Source organism: Mastigoproctus giganteus, chromosome 1 (assembly GCF_048544385.1).
Source record: "Mastigoproctus giganteus isolate SK-2022 chromosome 1, ASM4854438v1, whole genome shotgun sequence".
Taxonomy (NCBI): Eukaryota; Metazoa; Arthropoda; class Arachnida; order Uropygi; family Thelyphonidae; genus Mastigoproctus; species Mastigoproctus giganteus.
The window spans coordinates 140,076,286-140,093,264 of NC_143575.1; the positions used below are offsets into that span (position 1 = coordinate 140,076,286).

A 16,979-nucleotide genomic window follows, 5' to 3' on the forward strand; every position below is an offset into this window, starting at 1 on the left:
ATTTATGCCAATTGAACACATGTGCATGAGACAGACTCTCCATACACTTGCTTCATCGTCTGAAACATTTATGTGGTGGCACTTTTGTTGTCCAGCTGAGAACAAAACTTAACATTTATTCTTTGTTCCATTGTCCCTCTACAACACAGGAAAGATGTAATTTAGTTCACACTATGTTCTGAAATGGCGGCAATTTTCATTGACCTTGATGGCAGTACTCAAGGAACAATCCCTCTTTCATTTTATGTTTACTTCTAGTAAATGTCAAGCAAAAACAATTGTCTCATAATATCAGTCTCATTTTCCAATTGCCATACAGTAAGACTGATGAGTCACATATGTGTACCAGATGCACAGTACAATGTGATGATCTGAAATTAAAACTTGGAACATTAATAAATGAAACTGAGTTAGGGAGCAGATTAAAACTGGGGACTCAGCAGTGTCAAACGTCTAGTGATATACTAACAGCTGCATTCCTGTTTCAGACCGCAAATATGAATTATCACCAAAACTGTTTGGGATCAATAGAAGATGGTTTAATTAGTGCAGTTGATTGTGAGACAAATAGGGAACATATTTTGTAATACAGATGGAAAAGATCAAAGCTATATCTACCTGATACTATAATCAATGATATAACTAACCAGATGCCAGTTTACCAAGGGCCTAAATGGTCTTTTGGTTATACAAGCGATAGCTGTACTTACTAATAATGTTAAATGCAAATGAAGAGAGGAGTCAGTTGAAAAGTATAAAACCACACTGCAAAAAAAGTCATGAGTTAGGGTAAAATATAATTGTCTGCCCCCTCCCATCCTGCACAGGCATGATAGGAGGCATTTTATAATGCAATCCCTCTTGATTAACTCCAACCCTGAAGAATTCAAAGGCTTTTGGCTTTCAGAGTCCTTCTCGCCTGATATGTGATGCAGCATCTTTTTACCCCCCCCCATTCATTCCACTGTTCAAATTCTCAGCATTATGCAGCATGATCACCTTGAATGATTTGACACTGTATGATCTCTGTACTTTTACATGCAACTCTAGTGCTTATAACAATATACGGCAAGAGCTGGCAGCCTTTCTCACCACCTGAGCTATTTTAAAAATAAACAAGATCACACAATCAACTTGTGTATCTTTACAAGTATCTCATTTTAAATAAAATATCCTAGTTGTAAATTATAATTTTTTTATTAAAAAAACCCAAGTGAAGTTGATAGATAAAAATCTGAAGAAAAATTAAACTAAATCAGGCAATTAATTATTTAAGAATCATGAATCATGCAAGTAATTTTGAAAACAATTATCACACAAGTAGTCATTTGTGTTGTACAGAAAATTATATTTTTGTTTCTATATAACCTAATCAACCAACATGTGCTTTATGATTGACCAGATGATTGCAACAATCATTTTGCTGTCTTTGATGTAAGGGATTTGGAATATAAGCCCTAAAAAGGAACTGAGATATCCAGCTTCAAGATATATCAGTGATTTTGGGATACTGAAGATGAAGATTATATTTTTTGCTAAAATGATTACTTTCCATTTCATTTGCCATTATTCTTTCTGCTTTGGTAATTCTTTGTTTGTTCAATTCATATTAGATTTAAGAGTTATGAGTAGAATGAGGAGTGACTGTTACTGAAGTGTATCACCAAAGGTTGTGAATTTGTTGATGTTTCCTTTCCACTAAGAGTCTCCAGATTTTAGTTTTAAACTTCTTTGGGCCCAAAACAAATAAATTTTCTAGACATATCTGAAGTAAGAATGGAGACAGCACACCTACCATAGGAAAACTGTTTAAAATATCTGATCACTTGTTGAACAGAGTTGTACTTCAAAACACTTTTGTCTTCTGGCTGTGAATAAGCTGGTCATCATGAATTTGGCCCATTTGGGACACATCCGTGTTTGATATCGGTTGACACTTGTGCTTTCCATATTTAACTCCTTTTGAGTAGTGTCACCTAGTGACCCTACTCTTGATAAGCACAGGGAAGGTAATAGTTTGCTAGTTAAAAGAAAGGTAACTATGTTTTCTGTGTATAAAGTATAAAATGTAGTAGGTTAGAAACTTACTAATTACTATTGATTAGATATATATACATGAGTTTATGGACTTTCAAAACTCTAGAATTTATTTACAGAATGTAAAGATTGATTAGTCTTTAATCACTTGCAATCATTGTATTGGGTTTGGTTTTACAGTACTTCAGCAACTAAGACTGTAGTTCACCAAGCAGCATGTTATAAAAAAGTATAAAATGTAAGGATTTTAATTTTAAGAGAGAGGTTACCTGATAAAAACTCTATACAAGTATAAAATAAATGATATAGAGAATGTACACATATAAAAATGATTTTTACACTGTCTTTATATGAACTAAAAATAAATTGTGTATATTATATACAACAGGGTGTGTGCCCTTGAAGAATAAAAAAATTGGGGCCCATCAAGCTCTCAGCTGGAAAACCCCAAGGCAAAATGTGCTGGTCTCAAAGGAGGTAGTAATAGTCGGTGACTCTACTGTCAGGGAAATATGCTGTGCAAAAATAACAGATGTAATAGGACCAGGGTACGTCTGATCCTATTACAGTCTGCCAGGGGCAAAAGTAGAAGATGTAGAGCAGATATCACCTTCAGAGGGCACAAAAAGTGATATTGCTGTACATATCGGCATTAATGAGATTAAGAGTGGGAGATCTGGCAATTTAATCCACAAGTACAGGGCAATATTGGGAAAAAAGTCATAAATCAGGAGGATTAAATTTGAATGTCTACATGCTGAAAATTGAGTACATATTGTGAAAACTGCTGCAATTCCATTTTATCATGTGTTTCATTATTTGGTTTTATAAGAGGAAGATGAATTTGTTTGATTTTTCTTATCTCGGAAAAGTGGGGTGTCCGGAATCATTGTTATCTTCCATATCATCATCTGCATGTAATTCAAGTAATTGTTCTTCACTGGTCATATCATCTGTATCCATGCTCAATGGATGTGGTTGCTTCATCCTGACAGGATCTGATTTTTGGCAATTTTTCTGCTATTTTACAATTGGGTAGACTTTGGAATGGAACTGTAAGTGGAGTATTATTGCTTTAGTCTATTGAGTGCGGTTTAGATGGAAGCTGGGTCGATAGTACTGATCAAGCCCAGTCTGTGATCAATATATCTGAAGAGATCAACACTTCTGCCCAACATGCTATTGATTGGTGACTGAGGTTAGCCGAAGCATAACTGTTTTTTGGCATGTTTAATTTAACTTGTTTTCTTGATAAGAAACTATTTTCAGTCTTGTATTTTTGTATTTTTTTCTCTAACTTCCTGAGATCACAACCTTTAAAGTATGCTGGTTTGTTGCCCCTACAATTAGGACACTGTAGAGCTGGAGCCTTACATTCAGATTGCAAATGAGTTTTGCGATCACAATTTAGACATGCAGTCTCTCCATGGCATGCTGTCCGGGAGTGATCTAATTTCTGGGATTTGTAGTCTTAGTAGATGGGATAAAGGGCTGAATGCAGCAGTTTAAATAACCTGCTTTGACTGAAGCTGATAAATTTGGTGTACTGAAGGTTAAAATTATGCAACATGTTGGGACTAAGGTGCCATCTTTTCATATTGTGATTCTTTTTATCTTAGTTACATTTTGATCTTTTATTTTCTGAACTATTTCTTCTTCAGAAAAGTTTAATACCCGGGTTCCCAACCTATGGGTCGTGACCCCCAAGGGAGGGTTGCAAAGTGTTTTCTGGGAGGTCGCCACGGTTATTTTTAGTTGCAATTATTTGTATAGAAAATTTCACCATGAAGGTTTTCAATGCTTATTCCAATATGGCATATGACTACACTGCAATATTCTACTAGTGGTCGTAAAACCGATTTTTGATAAATTAAAGGAAGTGACTTAAGGTCCACCACAACAGATATTTAAAAAATATTAAAAGCCCACCATGTTCACACATATTAAACATTTTATATTATTTTAATTATTTGCTATGGAGGGCCTTTAATATTTTTTCAAATTTCTGCCACGGCAGCCCTTGATTCACTCCCTAAAAATAAAATATACAAATGGAGTGTTATCATTAGAATAAAATTATATGTTACAAAAAGTAAACTGAAAAAAATATTCACTATGATGCAAAATTCATTTTTAATCGGTGTCTCGATGTGTGAATAACAGACTGTCGAATACAGACTGTTGAATAAAGGTGAGTTACTCTCTTAACGCAGTTGAAGATCACCCTGTATGTTTTGCTGATGCCACTATGTTTGCAATGATGTAATTCAATAATGTCCATGATGGGCTGTCTAATGCAAACTGGCACGAACTTAGTTCGTCAATAGTCAAACACCTTTAGTTGGTGCCATGATAGAAACCAGCCACTCGCTGTTGAGCATGGGTTAGCTACTGCTTGCACTTTCTAAAATCTAAAGAGTGCCAGTAGGTCATCATCGGTCCATGCTAAATCCATACCCATAGAGAAAAAAACAAATATTCAGAAGACTATCTAAAATTTGGCTTTACCACCTTGATCAGCAATGGCATAGAGAAGCCACAATGTGTTTCGTGCAATGTTGTTCTCAGTACTGAATCAATGAAAACTTCAAAACTAAAATGTCACTTAGAGACAAAGCATTCAGAACATACTAAAAAGGATTTGGATTTCTTTCAACACCATGAAACTGGTCTCATGCATCGGATACTTGATCCTACAGGAAGTTTTCAGCAACAGAGCACAGCAGCAGTGCAAGCATCATATGAAGTCGCATTGGAAATTGCCACACAAACAAAAACCTTACACGATTAGAGAAACTGTCATCAAATCCTGCATGTTGAAGATGGTGAAGTTAATTCTTGGGGAAGCCAGCGAGATAAAAATGCAACAAATCTCTGTCCAATAACACTATTCAGAGGTCCATTTCAGATATGTCCGTAGATGTGAAAGAGCAGGTTTTGAATGAAATCAAAGTGTCTCTATTGTTTTCTTTTCAAATTGATGAATCAGAGGACGTAAGTTCACGTTCCCAGTTGCTTATCTTTGTGAAATATATTCATTCAGATGACATCAAAGAAGAGTTCCTGTTTTGTAGAGCACTTGAAACTACTATAAAAGGTGAAGATATTATGGAGAAAATAAATACCTTTTTTGAAAGTAGAGGACTAAGTGGAAAAATGTCTGTGGGTACAGATGGAGCACGAGTTATGCTAGGGTCAAAGTTTGGCTTTCAGACAAAAGTTAAAGAACTTGCTCCCCAAGCAAAGGGCATTCACTGCATGATTCACCAATATTCTCTTGCCGGTAAGACTCTTCCAGCTCTTCTGCAAGAGGTACTTGATTCTTTGATCAAAATTGTGAATTACATCAAATCCGGAGCCCTCAACACCCATCTGTTTAACGAACTCTGTAAAGACATGAATTCTGATCATGAGGTTCTTTTCTATACTGCTGTACACTGGTTGTCAAAAAGAAATGTCAATCGTTTCTTAGAGTTGAAAAATGAAATCAAGTTGTTCCTGGAAGTGCAAGAGAAACACGACTTTGTGGCTTACTTTAATATGAAGCTTGGAAGAAAGTTGCTTACTTAGCAGACATTTTAGACCGGCTAAATAAGATGAACCTGAAACTTCAGGGAAAGGAAACACATTATCCAATTAGCATTAGCATTAGTAGAGGCATATGATGCAAGAAAGCAAGCTTATTCAGCATCAGCCAAAAAAAAAAAAAAAAAAAACACCACTCCCATTTCACCCCTCCGTTCGTTCGAAATACCTGTCCAGTTGAGCCTTAAATTTGTTTAGGCTATCAACTTCAACAACAAGTGATGGAAGTCGGTTCCACCAACTAACCACCCGCTGGCCAAAGGCAAATTTCCGCACATCTATCCGGCATCCGTCCTTCCTCAATTTGAATTTATGCCCTCTGAGCTGATTATTCTGAGCAAGATGAAGAATCCCATTGGCATTGAGCATGCTCAAACCATTCAAGGCCTTATACACCTCTATCAGATCACCTCGCCGGTGCCTAGTCTCCAGACTCTGTAATTTGCAAAACTTAAGCTTTTCTTCGTAAGAGCAACCCTTTGTTCCATTCACTAATCTTGTTGCCCTTCTCTGTATCCGTTCCGGCAGCTCTACATCCTTCTTGAAATGAGGCCTCCAGACCTGTATACAGTACTCAAGATGTGGCCTAACCATTGCCTTATACAAGGGAATAATCACCTCCTTATCCCTGCTAGAAAAATTCCTCTTTATCATTGACAAGACACCATGAGCTACTCTTGCAGCTCGTCTGCACTGCTCAGAGAACTTCATATCTGCCTGCACAATTACCCCCAGGTCCTTTTCATTCTCCACCACTGTCAGTGTAGTACCGCAGAGTTGATACGTTGCTCTGGGGTTACTGTTTCCCATATGTAGTACTTTACATTTGTCAATGTTAAACTTCATTTGCCACCTCTCAGCCCATCTGTTCAACCTTTCCAGATCCTGTTGCAGCAGCATAGTGTCAGTAGTGTCCTTAACAACCCTGCCAACCTTTGTATCATCTGCAAACTTGGACATTAAACTTGATATACCATCATCAATATCATTCATAAACACCGAAAACAACAACGGACCCAACACTGAACCCTGAGGAACTCCACTAATAACATTAGTCCACGTTGAGCAGTGTCCATTGATTACCACTCTCTGTCTTCTGCCACTCAACCATCCCCTTATCCATAGCAGCAATTTGCCTCCAATGAGACACTGCTCCAATTTCTGCAGCAGTCTTCCATGTGCAACAGTATCAAAAGCCTTTCTAAGATCCAAATATATAATATCAAAGTTATTCCCTGCATCCAGTTCTTTTGTGACTACATCATAGTATCCAATCAAATTGGTCAGGCAAGACCTGCCCTTAACAAAACCATGCTGCGTCTGAGCTATAACTGAATTCTTGTCTAGATGATCCTGCAGTGCTTCTTTAACCAGTGCCTCCATTAATTTACCTGGAACAGAAGTTAAACTAACAGGTCTATAATTACTTGTGTTAGCCTTTGATCCTCCTTTGTGAATTGGGGTCACATTTGCAATTTCAAGACAATCATCAAGCATTTGTATCCAAGCTGCAAAACTGGCATCAGAAAGTAAATGTTGGAAACATTGCCATGTTTGAAAAACTCTGCAGTATGGTAGAGGAATCTGAAGGTGAACTGGATGAGAATCTGAAGGAAGAGATCACTGGGCACCTTGAATCCCCTGAAAAGGAATTTCAGCGGTACTTCCCTGAGCTTACAGAAGAAGCTGCTGCACTGGTACGAAACCCATTCTCTGCTTCCCTGAATGTAGTCAGCAATCCCGATGAAGTACAGGATGAATTCTTGGATCTGCGGAATGATTCCTTGGCACAATTTGTTTTATGAAAAATTGCTGACTCAGTTCTGGTGTGCTATGTTTCAGTCATATCAAAATGTCATCATGTTTGCCTTTCGAGTTTTACTTCCATTTGCCTCTACATATCTCTGTGAGAGTGGATTTTCAACGCTTCTTCATATCAAAACAAAGGCAATAAACAGACTGAATTTTGAGGATGACATCAGGTTGGCTTTAACAAACACTCAGCCGCAAACTTAAGTTGGTTGCCCAGATGCAAGTACAACCATTGCATTAAATAAGGTTAGAATTATATTCTGAAAAATCTATTTTTAATGTGTTTTCTTTACCCTATTAAAAATGTCTTTTTATGGAAATGTGGCGGCAGTCACAGGTTACTTAGCTATTATAAAAGGGGATTGCAACTCGAAAAAAAGGTTGGGAAACATTGGTTTAATAGATCCCATTCAGTGATCATTCCCTTAAAAGAATTCAGTGTGTTATGTGGGGTGACTTGAATTGGAATTCCACTTAAAGTAGAAAGTCTTGATAGGAGCTCACAGTGTCTCGAATGAGATGTGTCTATTAGCATGTCCCTGGATTGGAGACATTTCAATAGGCACTAAGGGCCACCCATAACTCCTTTTGAATTTGTTATTGTGTAGTTCATGAGGTTTGTAAAGGGAATAAATATCCACTTTTTTTTAAAATCTAAAACTAAGAATCTTTCCACACTGTAAGTTACATTCCATTCATTTTATGTTTAATTTATTATTATAAAAAAAGCTTTATCTTAATTATTATCATTATTATTATATATTTATTTGAAAAAAAAAAAAAAAAATTGATATCTCCAATCATGTATGATTATTGAGAATTTTTAGAACAAAGGAAATATAGTAATGCAAAAAATTTAGTATAAATATAATATAATATATTAGTATATAATGAACAGTATATCATGGGAATCAAATGACAAATGAAATGTAATTAGAATATGGAATATAGGTATTCAGAGTAAAAGTATACCTATAGCCCCATAAGGGCAAAGTATTTAGTTAACCTAAGTTGGACTTCATTGTTATACCTCATAATTAAACACATAATATATAATAAAATAATTAGCAAGGGCACATGATGCAAGAAAGCAAGCTTGTATAGCATCAGCCAAAAAAAAAATACACACCCAATTCTCGTTTCATCCATCCACTCGCTCCAAATGTTTGTCTAGTTCAGCTTTGAATCTGTTTAAGCTATCAACTTAAACAGATTCAAGCAATCAACCACCCGCTGGCTAAAGGCAAACTTCCACACATCTATCCTATAATTGTCTTTCCTCAATTTGAATTTATGCTCTCTTGGGCGATTATTCTGAGCAAGAGGAAGAAGAATTCCATCAGCATTGAGCATGCTCAAACCATTCAAAGCTTTATATTTATACACCTCAATCAGATCACCTCGCAGGTGCCTAGTCTCCAGACACCGTAATTTGCAAAACTTAACCCTTTCTTTGTAGGAGCAATCCTTTGTATCATTCACTAATCTTGTTGCCCTTCTCTGTACTTGTTCCAACAGCTTTACATCCTTCTTAAAATAAGGCCTCCAGACATGTATACAGTACTCAAGGTGTGGCCTGACCATTACCTTATACAAGGAAATAATCACCTCCTTATCCCTGCTGGAAAAATCCCTATATATCATCGACAAGACACCATGAGCTACTCTTGCAGACTGTCTGCACTGCTCAGAAAACTTCATATCTGCCTGCACAATTACCCCCAGGTCCTTTTCACTCTCTACCACTGTCAGTGTAGTACCACACAGTTGATACGTTACTCTGGGGTTACTGCTTCCCATAAGCAGTATTTACATTTGTCAATGTTAAACTTCGGTTGCTACCTCTCAGCTCATCTGCTCAACTTTTCTAGATCCTGTTGCAGCAGCGTACTGTCATTAATGTTCTTAACAACTCTGCCAACCTTCGTATCGTCTGTAAACTTGGACATTAATCCTGATATATCATCATCAATATCATTTATAAATACAGAAAACAACAATGGACCCAACACTGAACCTGGGGGACTCCACTAATAACATTAGTCCATGAAGAGCAGTGTCCATTGATTACCACTCTCTGTTTTCTCCCTCTCAACCATCCCTTTATCCATAGCAGCAATTTGCCTCCAATGCTACACTGCTCTAATTTGTGCAGCAGTCTTCCATGTGCAACAGCATCAAAAGCCTTTCTAAGATCCAAATATATGATATCAAAATTATTCTTTGCGTCTAGTTCTTTTGTGACTACATCATAGTATCCAATCAAACTGGTCAGACAAGACTTCCCCTTAACAAACCCATGCTGTGTCCGAGCTATAACTGAAGTCTTGTCTAGATGAAGTGTAGACAAGACTTCATCTATACAAGATGAATAACCGAGCTATAACTGAAGCCTTGTCCTGCAATGCTTCTTTAATCAGTGCCTCCATTAATTTCTCTAGGACAGAAGTTAAACTAACAGGTCTGTAATTACCTGTCTCCCTTTGATCCTCCTTTGTGGATTGGGGTCACATTTGCACCTTTCCAGTCCATGGGTACCTCCCCTGAGTCCAAGGAAGCTTTCATAATTATGGCTAAGGGTTTGCTGTCTCCTTTAATATAAAATAATAGTAAAATAAGATGATAATGAAGCTATTACTGATAAAAGGATACATTGAATGATATGTTTTCTAGGGCTAGCACCATTCAATACATCTTACCATTAATTATCAAAGGCTATCTGTTTCTGTTTGCTAGTTTGTCTAGGTTCAAATTACTGAAATTATAAATTAAAATGCTCTAAAGTTATATCTTCAATATGTGTTAAATTTAGCTGCAAACTGGCAGAATAACAGCTAGCCCAACAGAGAGCAGTGAATCAAAAATAATAATGAAAAATTAGCATTAGCATTAGTAGAGGCATTTGATGCAAGAAAGCAAGCTTATGCAGCATCAGCCAAAAAAAAAAAAAAAAACCCACTTCCACATCACCCCTCTGTTCGTTCAAAATACCTGTCCAGCTGAGCCTTAAACTTATTTAGGCTATCAACCTCCACCACAAGGGATGGAAGTCTGTTCCACCAACCAACCACCCGCTGGCTAAAGGCAAATTTCCGCACGTCTATCCTACATCTGTCTTTCCTCAATTTGAATTTATGCCCTCTCAGGTGATTTTTCTGAGCTAGAGGAAGAATCCCATCAGCATTGAGCATGCTTAAACCATTCAAGGCTTTATACACCTCTATCAGATCACCTCGCTGGTGCCTAGTCTCCAGACACTGTAATTTGCAAAACTTAAGCCTTTCTTCGTAAGAGCACCCCTTTGTTCCATTCACTAATCTTGTTGCCCTTCTCTGTACTCGTTCCAGCAGCTCTACATCCTTCTTGAAATGAGGCCTCCAGACCTGTATACAGTACTCTAGGTGTGGCCTGACCATCGCCTTATACAATGGAATAATCACCTCCTTATCCCTGCTGGAAAAATTCCTGTATATCATTGACAATACTCCATGAGCTACTCTTGCAGCCCATCTGCACTGCTCAGAGAACTTCATATCTGCCTGCACAACCACCCCCAAGTCCCTTTCATTCTCTACCACTGTCAGTGTAGTACCACAGAGTTGATACGTTGCTCTGGGGTTGCTGTTTCCCATGTGTAGTACTTTACATTTGTCAATGTTAAACTTCATTTGCCACCTCTCAGCCCATCTGCTCAACCTTTCCAGATCCTGTTGCAGCAGCACAGTGCAAGTAGTGTCCTTGACAACCCTGCCAACCTTTGTATCGTCTGCAAACTTGGACATTAAGCCCGATATACCATCATCAATATCATTTATAAATACAGAAAACAATAATGGACCCAACATTGAGCCCTGAGGGACTCCACTAATAACATCAGTCCACGATGAGCAGTGTCCATTGATTACCACTCTCTGTCTTCTCCCCCTCAACCACCCCTTTATCCATAGCAGCAATTTGCCTCCAATGTCACACTGCTCCAATTTGTGTAGCAGTCTTCCATGTGCAACGGTATCAAAAGACTTTCTAAGATCCAAGTATATAATATCAAAGTTATTCCCTGCATCCAGTTCTTTTGTGATTGCATCATAGTATCCAATCAAGTTGGTCAGGCAAGACTTCCCCTTAACAAAACCATGCTGTGTCTGAGCTATAACTGAAGTCTTGTCTAAATGATCCTGCAGTGCTTCTTTAACCAGTGCCTCCATTAAATTTCCTGGAACAGAAGTTAAGCTCACAGGTCTATAATTACTTGTGTTAGCCTTTGATCCTCCTTTGTGAATTGGGGTCACATTTGCACATTTCCAGTCTATGGGTACCTCCCCTGAGTCCAAGGAAGCTCTCATAATTCTGGCTAAGGGTTTGCTTACTTCCTTTGCTGCCTCCTTTAATATAACTGGATAGATCCCATCCACTCCGGGTGCCTTTCTTGTGTTTATCTTCAACAGTTTCTCCTCCACTTTACTCTCGGTTATTTCAAGATTCTGTAGCTTACTACTAGAGTTGAATACACCTCTGGCATTCCCCTCGCTGAATAACTCCTCATGTGTGAATGTCGATGCAAAATATTCATTTAGTTTGTTAGCTACCTGAGCAGGATCATCAACACTTGACCCATCAATATCAAGTGGACCAATCTGATTCATCCCCTTCCTTCTAGAGTTTACATAAGTAAAGAACTCTTTGCTGTTTTTCTTTGCATCCCTTGCCAAGGATTTCTCGTAATCTGCCTTCGCCTGCCTAACCCCCTTTGTAACTTGGTTGCATATCAACTTGTATCTATCATAGGCTTCTGTGTCATGTGTTAATTTGTATGTATCCCATGTATTTTTCTTCTCTGCCATATGCCTCATTAGTTCATCTGACATCCATTTTGGCCTAAACCTTGAACAACATTTCTTAGTTGGTATGTAAAGCCTAGTAGCTTCCAAGATAAGTTCTTTGAATGCTTCCCATTTTGAATTTGCTGTTGGTAACATCATCAGTTGGTCCCACTGTATAGAATTTAAATACTGTCTCAGTCCATCGCAGTCGCCTTTATGGAAGCAATAACCCTTCCCTTTACCCCTAATGGTAGTTACCTCTTTGAGTAAATCCCACTTCAGCACACTGTGATCACTGCCACCTAGTGGTTCATTTATCTGCAGATTCTTAATGCATGAAGAATCACTGCTGATAATCAAATCAAGAGTATTACTCCCTCTAGTTGCCTCCCGAACATGCTGATGTAGAAAACAATCATCCAATAAATCCACAAAAGTCCTGCTAGTGTGTGAGTAACCAGCCCCCAAATTCCAGTCAATATCTGGGAAATTAAAATCTCCCATTATAAGACACTCTGATTTACTGGCCCACTCTATTTCCCTGTACAGTTCCTTATTATACTCATCAGAGTCATTAGGCCTATAGCACACTCCTACTCTCAATTTTGATCTTCCAATGTTTATGTCACACCAAACTGACTCCACACTGCATTGTCCAGCGATGTCGACTGGCTTCACTTCCTTGGTTTTTATGTGTTTCTTAACTAATAGCATAACCCCTCCTCCCTTCCTGTCCTGTCTATTCTTTCTGTAGACGTACTCCCCAAATTGCAGTTCTGCATCCCTTATACCTGTGTGACACCACGTCTCTGATATCCCAACAATATCTGCCTTCGATGTTTTGAGCAATACCTCAAATTCATCAAATTTAGTAAATAAATTTATTTACTAAACTCCTAGCATTGGTGTACACGCAAGTATACCTGCACCTGTTTCTATTCTTAGCTACCCTAACACAACCCATGTGTTTACTTGTACCGCAATGGCTCCCAGCAGTCTCTGAAATACCATGCATCTTGTTTTTCAAAATAATGAAAGTGAGTGCCAACAATAACTTTCTTATATTTACTAGTGAAAAATAATTATGTAGTGAAAAGGAAGGGCTTTTGCCAATTTAAGGCAAAAAAGGAAGAGGAGTTAGAGTACCTCAATCTCCCATGAATTGCTCTAATAGATTTTGAGGTATAAAAAATTAGGATTATCAAGCATAAAGCAAAGAAAAAGCATATTATAGAGATACTTCGGATTTACTGGGAGCATAACTGCCCGTCCCTTTAGTAGGGATCCTGGTATTACCGTAGTTAAGTGAAATGCTTGAAGTAAAATTGAAGAAATTTATGGAAATTTAACCTTTGCCAATTATTGATAGGATGTATTGAATGGTGCTCGTCCTAGAAAATGTACCATTCAATGTATCCTTTTATCAATAAATAGTTCATTATCATCTTATTTTATTATTATTTTATTATATATTATGTGGTTAATTATAGGGTATAAAAATGAAGTCCAACTTAGGTTAACTAAATACTTTGCCCTTATGGGGATAAGTATACTAACTATAAGTATACTTTTACTCAGAATACCTATATTTCATATTCTAATTACATTTCATTTGTCATTTGATTCCCATGATATACTGTTCATTATATATTGTAATATAAGTTTTACAGACAGATGTAATATTTAATCGATACCTTGATAGCATTAATCTGATCTGGCACTTTTCCTAATTCTCTATTTTTCTACATTTTTGACACTAATTTCATATATAATATTAGCATTAGCATTAGCAGAGGCATTTGATGCAAGAAAGCAAGCTTATGCAGCATCAGCCAAAAAAAAAAAAAAAAAAACCCACTTCCACTTCACCCCTCTGTTCGTTCAAAATACCTGTCCAGCTGAGCCTTAAACTTATTTAGGCTATCAACCTCCACTACAAGGGATGGAAGTCTGTTCCACCAACCAACCACCCGCTGGCTAAAGGCAAATTTCCGCACCACATCTGTCTTTCCTCAATTTGAATTTATGCCCTCTCAGGTGATTTTTCTGAGCTAGAGGAAGAATCCCATCAGCATTGAGCATGCTCAAACCATTCAAGGCTTTATACACCTCTATCAGATCACCTCGCTGGTGCCTAGTCTCTAGACACTGTAATTTGCAAAACTTAAGCCTTTCTTCGTAAGAGCACCCCTTTGTTCCATTCACTAATCTTGTTGCCCTTCTCTGTACTCGTTCTAGCAGCTCTACATCCTTCTTGAAATGAGGCCTCCAGACCTGTATACAGTACTCTAGGTGTGGCCTGACCATTGCCTTATACAAGGGAATAATCACTTCCTTATCCCTGCTGGAAAATATAATATAGGAAACTTTCCTTCAGATAGCTGACTTCCATTTGGTGTTATAAAAATTGGTAGTTCGAATAACTTTAAGGAAGAACTAGACAAATTATTAGAGAAGTTTGAGAGGGATGTGATTTTTTTTTTTTGTTTTTTATAAATGGGTAACCTTACATGCTTAACAACTCTAAAATGGAAATTCCTAATAATCTCATGTTCATACTTTGCATGTTTTATTTATTTATTTATTTTTTTTAAATTTTGAAAATATTTAATAGACATTTTTGTGTATTTCTACTTATCAGTTAATATAAGCAGAAATAAGAGTGAAAATTTGAATTTTTAAATTTCATGCCCTTTACTGATTTTATAAACTAGGAAATGTAATACTAATAATTTTGATGAGAAAGAAAGCTGTGATAGGCCAGTGAAGGCTGCTCCCACTCACTGCTTTTCCCCTCTCCTCCTCGCCTGATGGTTACTGAGGCCTATCACATGATATCACAAAATATCAGAGCTAAAATGAAGAAGAAACGGCAAAACGGCAACTTTTTTTTTTTTTTTTTTTTTAAACTAACAAAAATTAACACCACATACAACCAGTGATTTTCTGACCCATACATTACTAGATGATTTCATGTGAATTAATAATGAGAATTGCTCGTGCATGTCAAAAGAAATACTTTTTTTTTTTCTGGGGGCTACCACCCCCAAACCCTTGCTAATATAAAGAGAACTTGATATTAACAACTCATACAATTACTGTGAAAAAAATTAAATTGTCAAGAAACAACTTGAAAACAAAAAAAAAACTCATATCATCAGTCCTCGCATGTCGACTGGTACACTTCATCACAAATCCATATTGAAAACACTTGTATTCCGAAGCTATCAAATTCAGTGTAATTGAATGGCGTATGAGTTTAAATAAACTCTTATGCCATTCATAAATAGAATGGCGTATGTTTTATTTATTAATTCCATTCATAAATAGAATATGAGTTTAAATAAACTCATACGCCATTCAATTACAGCCTTACACCCATCCTTTTTGAAAACCATGAACACGGAATAACAATAACACACAATAACCAAGAGCAGCAAAGCAGCACGACTGACAACTAAACAACAGCACAATAATTCTGCATTTCCCGCTAAAATCAGAAATGAATTCCTAGTAATCAGCCAATCATAGAATTCAACCAGACAATCAATCCATTCTTTGGCCACGCCTGAAACACTGTGACTTGGGTGTACCCCAATTCTGGAGATCAGCTTTATATTTTGTTTAATTTTTTTTAAGGAGAACAGTTTTGTTTCATTAAAAAGGCCTTTTTAAAAATAGATATTTAAATTAAAAAATTTTTAATAAAAAAAATAAAAAAGTAAATAGAATAAATGCAATCCATTTGCAAAATGTCAAGCATTGGTATACTGCAAACAGAACTTTAAAAAAACAAAAGGTTTTTCCAGATATAAAAAATTAATTTTTGGACCTGCCAGCGTCTACATGCCATGTTTTTGTTATTGTCTGGGGTGTGCTCACTGCCAAGTTAAGACTATTGTTGTCTGATGAGTGACCCAAATAGGACTGAAAGTAGTAGCAACAGTGCCTTCAAGATTTAATGAGATTCACCTATTAAACAGTTGAAATGCAAGTTCTATCACTGTCACAGTATGTACAAAAAGTGTTCCCACACAGCCATGACAGTCTAACACTGAGTAGCATTATTTTTCTCAAATTAAAAAGTTATGTAAATTGATAAAGATCAATCATACATTGTTATAATTATTCTTTAAGAAGAGCAGTTATTTTTCCCAAGCTCTATCAGAGGTGGTTGAAAGGTATTCCCACACAGCAACATGAAAAACAAAACATACTTCAATACAATTATCCCTTAAGAAGAATGGTTATTTTTTTTTTTTTTATCCTCGAATGGGAAAGTATTTTTTAAAACTCAGAAGCACATTAATTGATATTCTCTTTTTGATACTGTACTAACTTTATGTTTAATGTTTATTTATTGTCATTTGTTAACATTCACAATTTAAACTGTTATTTATATTTATAATCATTAGCACTGCTTTTCAGTCATTCTGATTGTTCATATATGTAAAGAAGTTCAGTTGTTAGTGCTTAATATTCATTGCGATGTGCTTCTCCAAAAGTGCTCAACCACTAAGTAACCTCTAAAATCTGGAACCTTTCTCTCCTGAAGGTGTTTGATTTTAAAGAGTTTATTGTATTAATTTTGTTCAAAGAATGTGCCTCTATTAAGGGCACATTCTTTGAACAAAATTAATCTCATTTTAATTGTGACATAAGCTAACATCATTTTAAACTATAATTGATACTTTAATAAAATATACATTTACACACTTAACAATT

At 36.6% G+C, this 16,979-nt stretch overlaps 1 protein-coding gene across 1 annotated transcript in view; it reads right to left on the reverse strand.

Annotated features, from left to right (window-relative positions):
* Positions 1-16,979, reverse strand: part of Frl (formin-like protein) — a 708,708-nt gene that overhangs the window by 260,050 nt on the left and 431,679 nt on the right. The window lies entirely within an intron of this gene.